This window comes from Glossina fuscipes, unplaced genomic scaffold (genome assembly GCF_014805625.2).
Source record: "Glossina fuscipes isolate IAEA_lab_2018 unplaced genomic scaffold, Yale_Gfus_2 147, whole genome shotgun sequence".
In the NCBI taxonomy this organism is placed as follows: domain Eukaryota; kingdom Metazoa; phylum Arthropoda; class Insecta; order Diptera; family Glossinidae; genus Glossina; species Glossina fuscipes.
In genome coordinates, this window is record NW_023998490.1 from 349,789 (window position 1) to 356,789 (window position 7,001).

Genomic DNA, 7,001 nt, shown 5'->3' on the forward strand with positions numbered 1-7,001 from the left:
CAATAATAATCACAATAACTCGATTTTCTTTTAAATTTATTTTTATTTTTGTTCTTTTGCATAAAACAATAATCGCAATAAATTTATTTGCTTTTCAGGTTATTTTATCATCAATTTGAGTTTCTTGGTTTTAAATTACCCTCTTTTTTTCCATTTAGTTTTAATTCATATTCGCGTTCTTTTAATGAACCTTTCGCATCTTCCTCGAGATATGCTTACTTTACGGTGCTTCTACTTTACGATCACTCTGTTTAACGACTACTTGCTGGCTTGATTTGTCTTTTCTGCATTGGCTTGTCCTGTGTTGTCTCTTATTTTTGTCGATATCTTTATCAGCATGTGTAGCAACGTATGAGAATACCATCTGCTCTCGCAAAAATCCACGCTTTTCCTGTAACAACGGATGGACTTTGTATTATTCTTTCTCTCTTCATAATTATATTCTATAATATACATAGAGCTATGAAGAGAGAGATAGAGAGAGAGAGATAAATATTAATGAAATTCCTTTAATGCATAGAGTATTGGTCTCTTATGGAAAGCAAAGGAAAAAGCAAGCCGATAGAAACCCCCTACACCTATATACTCGGTCGTTACAGCGTGTATATCTTTAGCATAACCACCTGCAGAATGTCTATGGATTAAAGCTAGAAACTCCCACATTACTGCCGAAGCAGCTAGTTTTTCAATTACAAGTGCGTTTTTCATTTTGTAACCTCTGACCTTTTGACCGTTTCGACGTACTTAATATTGTCTTGTTACCCAAGAGATGCGATATCACATCGCATATTCAATGAGCTTTTTCATTCTCATAGATCTTCAACGAGTTTTTTTCATTTTCGTAGAACTTCGGAACGCAAATGGCCTCAAGGTTCTGTAATAGGATATCAAGTAATTAAATGTGAACATAGTAATAACAATTTCGTTTTTAATGCAATTTTAATAATTTCTTGATGATACTCATTTGCCCTAAGATAATGAATGCATTATCATCTACGTAAGACTTATCCATTAATGGATAATAATAAAACCACTATGGACTAATGAAAAGGGAAGATAGTGGATTAATGGGACGAAATGATCTAACGTAACGGAACGGAGATAACTTTATTTATTTCAATTATTTTATAGCTTCTTTATGAATTCTTAAACAATTTGTTATATTTATTTATTTATATTTCGTAAGACATGTTTGTTAATCTATGCTTCTCCATATTATACCTGACTTGAATATGTTTTAAAACTCAAATACTCACTTCAATTATCCGTTTAACTTCGTTGCAATTTTTCAAAGACATAGCTCTTATAAACAGTCGTTCCAGTGTCCCTAATATTTTAGGGATAAAGCTACTCACCTGAGCGAAGAGTGCCCTGAGTCGAAAGACGTGTATAGGACGCAGCTTTTTGCATGCCAACCAAACTTAAGGTATATCGAAAAGAAAAAAAAAATGATATCGTTTAATGCGTACACTGTGAATTGAATTGTATATTTGTTGCACGTCGTGGGGCTATAATATATCTCGAAAATTGCTGTGAATCAAATTTGTATATTTGGTGCTATTCTTCAAAAAGGTAACTTGGATTAATAAGTGAATGGATGCACACTTAATTGTGAAAATCATAGCGTCGGTCGCAAAGGCTATATTACCTGGCACGGTTTTTCCACACCACCTTTGAGGTACCGTGATAAGCGCGTTGTCAATTGTTTTGAATGGCTGGCTCCCCTTTAACCCTTCACCATGATAAACTGAACTTAAAATCACTGCTGGTGTGTTGACATCTGCAAAAGAAAAATATTATGGTTGCTGAATTTTGTATATAAAGATGACCACGAACTTATCATTTAGCCTATAGAAGTATCGCATTCCGCTGAAGCGACACCTGGAGGGGTATGCTTGTTTTCTAATCTTAAATAAAATGAAAAGAAATGAAAAAATTATAATAATAATAAGCAAAGATAAGTGCAAAGTTACCTTTGACATGCAGCGAATCTTCATCGATAGGAGGGGATGAGCGGAACGAGTTGGATTTGATTTTTAATCTAATAATAAGCAATTTATAAATATGTCTATGTAACATTATAGTTACCTTAGGACGAGGAAGCAATGATGCTGTAATGGGCGGCATTTAATTGGGGGCGGCATTAAACGGCATAACTTTTTATGTAAAATTAAAAAGAAATAAGGATAAAATAGCACAACAGGATAGAGGAGAGCGAATCTCTCGACTCTTGGCGTATTAGTCGTTTTTTACCGTACTCGGACCTGCTAATATCTCATTCATAGAGTGTTTAGCTTCGTCCACCACCACCCCTTCCACGAACCCACAGAATCCCCCCATCTCGGAACTTATCATTGTCGTTAGCCTCCTGTGACGGTAGATTTTTTTTTGCAATCGTCACCGCGGCCCGCATATATCCTAGTTGTTGCGCATACATAGGTATGCGCAATAATGCGTACGAAGAGACGACCCTTCTTCAATTCGTTGCAGACACTGCCTAACGTCTCGCAAAGTCCCTTTCAACTTTTCAGCGGACACTGCACGGTTAAGTTCTGTGCTTATTCTTTCCGCCAGTGCCTTGTGCTGGCCTCTAATCGCCTTTCAATTGACTTTTGTTACAAACTTTGCAATTTTGCTTAGTCTTTTCTCTCTTCGTTGTCTAAATGTTCATGATATATACTTGGCATAAAAACTGTTTATAAAGTTCGATGATGACCTTAACATATAGGCAGTTTTATGTGACTCAGTCGATGAGCAGTTATAATCACTACCACTGCAGAGGTTGTTTTCAATGAACTGTTTTTAAACAATATGAACGAATTATTGCGGAGGTGATCATGCATAACGTTATATTAAAGGTATGTTATTACTAAATATTAATTTACCTGTCTTGTTTATTCGGTTGCTCAGCGGAATGAATTTCACCTTTCTGTACATTTTGTTCATGGTCTCCACTTAAGCGACCGTTGCTTGTTTTCATTGGCGTGTTCTCAGTTTTTGTACAAGTTGTCAGACTCTTGCAGTTGGTTAAGTGCCCGTTTGCAAGCACTTTTATTAGAATTAAAACGTAGGCCAGATGTGGTATTTTCATCAAAATCCTTCATGTCAAACTCTTCAGAAAAGAGATTGTTACGATGTTTGGGTAACCCATGCCTGCTAGATTCTATAAAATCACTTACAATTAGTTGCTGTTCACCCGAACAGTCCTGGGGGACATTATCCATACACTTCTTATTTGCATTATATTGACAATCGCGACCCTGTAGACCCTGCTTAAATAAAACTTTCAACAATCTTTTAGACTACTAGCATATTGTCGGCATACCATATGCACCATAAATGTATGCGGAATGCGATTTTTTGCATTTAGGAAAGGATATTCTGAACCAGGAGAGGCTGAGATTCATGTTTTGGTTTCTGTTGTTTGATCATTGCGACTGCATGATGAAGACCTTGGTCGTTGATAAGGTTGGCAAATTGGCACACCTTAAAACGAAATTTACGTGAAATGGAAACGTTTAATCCTTTAGAAAACTAACAAAAGTTGAAGCAAAGTTGCAGCCTTTCTGAAACTGATCAAAGCGTGTACTGACTAAACATAGTAACATAATTAAGTAAAAAAACCATCTATAAGCCTGGGTAATAATAATAAAAAGCGCATACACCGACACACAATGGACAAAAACGGACAGACATCAACAGTTGTCCAGCGTAAATCGGAGTTTGGTTTGCAGTTGTTCTCAATTTAAGTCCACCCGACTAATACACATTCGATCGAGAATTGCATGCAATGTAACGTGACAATAACACATTTCAGACATTTTGCGGAAGGAAGGGAACTTACGATATTCACTGACCATAAATCATTCATCAATGCGTTAAGTTCAAACAACGGCTGCAGTCCGAGAACGACGAGGCATGTCGAATACATCTTAAAATCCACTATTGTCAATATGTCAAAGGTAAATTGAATTGGCGAACACTTCGGCTAAAGCTTTCCGAGTTGATAATCTGAGTGACGTATAATTGAGATTTTACGGCTTACACCAAGAGTAAAAACGTGGCCCAGAATTGACACAATCAATAAGAAAAAAATTCCACTTGAATCAAAGAAAGGTACCATCGATAAAGTATGGAATATGGTGCGAAGTGTCCCGGAAAATACCAAGGCAAATCTTATAAAAACCGTATTCGATAAAATGCTTCGGAATCGAGGGCGACGCAGAATCTAATAACGGACAAATGCTTTCAGCCGGAAGTGGAACGGGAAATTAATTCATGGTCAAGGCAATGCATCTACGCGAAGGCCAAATTTCAACGTATACATGTAGACATTGTCGGCCCACTTTCCCTATCCGATGGTAACTCTTAGACAATTACCATACTCGATAGCTTTACACGATGGTACGAAGAATACGCACTATCAGAAATATTCGCAACTGTTATCGCAAAACCTTTAGTTAAGAATTATATTTCATGTTTCGGCATACCACATACAATCACATTCTCTTACCTTGTATCACCGTCAAGATAAAGTCAATCCACAGACAACAGAAAACAGCAATTTTAGTCAGAGAGAAATCATTAAATAAGAATGAAGAATTACCGATAGCTTTGTCAGGACTACGTACAGTGCTGCTCTTTAAAGTGAATTCTATTTCTTCTCATTCAAATTTCATATACATATAGAGTCTTTATCTGAGACCCGGGTTGCATGTACAATCGGTATAGATGAAGACGTACCACACGCCGTGTGAAAAATAAATTCTACCCCATTCAATTTTTTATGAAAATATATGTAAGCAAAATTCGGCCATAGCCATATATAACTTTTCTATTTGTTAATGATTTCTTAGTTTCCAATTGGAATTCGCAGGGTTTTTGTAAACACATCCTATTTACAATTGTCTTATTGCTTACTTACTTTACTTATTGCTGGAACTTTAATAAATTATACTCATTATTCTGTTTCTTTTTTGTAGAGTTACATTTTTATTCAATCATGAAATGGTCAATAATTGATAGATTGCTCTGTGTGTTTAACGTCTGCACCTAGCTTGATGCCGTAATCAGACGGGTTGCCTACAACCATAGGCACTCAATTGAGTTGAGTGATCACCCCCCGGGGGGAGAGACAATCCCCTAATAAGGGAGCCTTTCTTACCCCGAGCTGCGCAGATGGTTCACCGTGTATGGCCGTATGAACCGTCACTCTGGTAAGTGTGACGCCTAGCTGCGCTCGACTGTTCCACTTTGGCTAGGAACTGCCAACCACAACCACCACGAGTACTCCCCGAAGGGCCGCACCTAAGCAGTCAGGACTCACAAATTGATCGACAATATTCGCTCAAAAGGGTAAAAAATTTGCGCTCGCTTCCGCCATAAGGTTTCCACGGCGCCGTTGATCAATTACCACCATTACCCGCAGGCATCCGTGACATATGTTTAAAAAGTATATAGGCAAAAGAGGAAAAAGCCTTCCGTCAAATCCCTTTTTTAATATTTGCATGTATTAATTAATTCTCAAGAGGATTTTTATTAATAGGCCAAAGGGAAAGCCATCCGTCAATCCCTTTTTGTATTATTAATTCTACTCTTGAAAAAAAAAAAAAATTTTTATTTCGTTACGACTTTATGAACAAAGTCCATCATACACCCGCAGGCATACGTGGCTTTGTGAGGCGAGCCTCCTGACCCCCGTGGCTCCCAGTTTATTTTGCAAAGCCTTTGGCATACTTTGGGCGGTTGTAAAACAACCGCACTTGTATTTCGGATTCATCATACATCCTGGTACAACACCAAGAACTACTTTTCTTCGAGATATATAGGTCTCGGGTATTGCACTGACATGGCAGGCGCGATCTACCATGCACTCGCTAGATTACTACCTTCAACGTACTTAAATCCATTCAGAAAGTTCCTAGGTAGTAACTAGCTACAGAGTGAAGAGTTCATCTTCCAGCCAACCCCTCCACCATCTCTCAGAAACTCGTCGCCGAGTTAGTAGCCCAAAACCTTAAACTCTTCTTAGCCGGCCGAAGCCGTTGACCGGGGATGACCACTGGGAGGTGAGAGTTTCGGCACATCTATGCTACCCATTAAAGCATAGGTTATCTCCCCTAATAATTGATAGATATTACGATGCTATAATTTTTTATAATGATTTTTAGCCTTCCCTCTATTGTTGATTCAGTTGGTAACACGAAATTTACAAATAAGCCGGGAAGCCCTTCCCGTTCCAGCTATGCGAAGGTGGCAAGGGCGACTCAAAAATTTCGTCCACTTTCCTAAATTCAGTGAGCACGGAGTTTTCCTGTTTGGTTTCACTGAAATCTGGTCAATGTCCAATATACACTTATGGAACCTTTTCACAATTCTTTCCAGAAAGGATAGACTGGATCGCATTGGTGATGGTGTTATAATTACCACATCTGCTGCAGTTCTGTCCTATTCATTCGAATTTCCCACACCTCCTGACGTTGAATTCTTTGCCATTCGGACGAAAAACGTTTATAAACAGTTCATGTAACTTGCTTCTAAATCCTCCAAATGATATTATCTCTATTTATAAGATGCCGCCCTCATTGGTGACGTGGGCGAGAAGTCCAAACTTGCTGTCAAAATGTTGGGCGACTTCAAGTTGCCACAAGTCACTTGGCGTTATAGCGATAATTCTGGCCGTATGGTCCCCGTTTCAATATCTGATAGAGTTATTGTGTTTCTCAATGAACCATTTAATTGTAATTTCTTTCTTTGCAACTCTACACCTAACTGTAATGGCAGATTACTTGAGTTTTGCTTTGCCACCTTTTTGTTTATCCCAGGATTCGTAGTATACAGCAATTTGCTTTTCCTTTCATTACAGGCATGATGGTCCGTCAAACCATTCTAATGTGTCAAATCCGACTTCCTCAAATAAACATTATGATTCTAATAAAGCTAATATCTTACTGCTTGTGCCCGATTTCTCTACTGGAAATATTGAAACCCTACTATCATCG

At 38.0% G+C, this 7,001-nt stretch overlaps 1 long non-coding RNA gene across 3 annotated transcripts; it reads right to left on the reverse strand.

Annotated features, from left to right (window-relative positions):
* Positions 1–251: 251 nt before the first annotated feature.
* On the reverse strand, positions 252–5,419 carry LOC119641175. Of its 3 annotated transcripts, none has more exons than XR_005247802.1 (6): positions 3,326–5,419; positions 2,886–3,269; positions 1,974–2,796; positions 1,837–1,907; positions 1,356–1,780; positions 252–391 (listed from the first exon to the last, which is right to left on the reverse strand). It is a non-coding gene; the product is annotated as an uncharacterized LOC119641175 (long non-coding RNA). The 3 variants fall into 3 exon arrangements; XR_005247803.1 differs by having other exon boundaries at positions 2,886–3,112; positions 3,180–5,419; XR_005247801.1 differs by having other exon boundaries at positions 2,886–5,419.
* Positions 5,420–7,001: the final 1,582 nt, after the last annotated feature.